Consider the following 217-nt stretch of genomic DNA (forward strand, 5'->3'; position numbering starts at 1 on the left):
TAACCCATAACAGTGGCTCATGGCCTGGGAACTGTGAGTGGGAGAGAGAGAGAGTGAGAGAGAGAGAGAGTGTCCATTCTGAGGCCGGCCTCTCTGGCAGCAACACCTCCAGGATTAGTCGTATTAATCAGATAAGAGGGTGAGGGGCCAGACAGGCCCAGACATGGGCACCTGCTCTGGGCCTGGGTGGGAAGGCTGAGGGGAGGAGTGGGGGTGG

At 58.5% G+C, this 217-nt stretch overlaps 1 protein-coding gene across 1 annotated transcript in view; it reads right to left on the bottom strand.

Moving 5' to 3' along the window:
* The window catches only part of wdpcp (WD repeat containing planar cell polarity effector), a 54,090-nt gene that overhangs the window by 34,903 nt on the left and 18,970 nt on the right, over positions 1 to 217 (bottom strand). The gene's annotated exons all lie outside the window — the stretch shown is intronic.

This window comes from Cynoglossus semilaevis, chromosome 12 (genome assembly GCF_000523025.1).
Source record: "Cynoglossus semilaevis isolate Cse_v1.0 chromosome 12, Cse_v1.0, whole genome shotgun sequence".
In the NCBI taxonomy this organism is placed as follows: Eukaryota; Metazoa; Chordata; class Actinopteri; order Pleuronectiformes; family Cynoglossidae; genus Cynoglossus; species Cynoglossus semilaevis.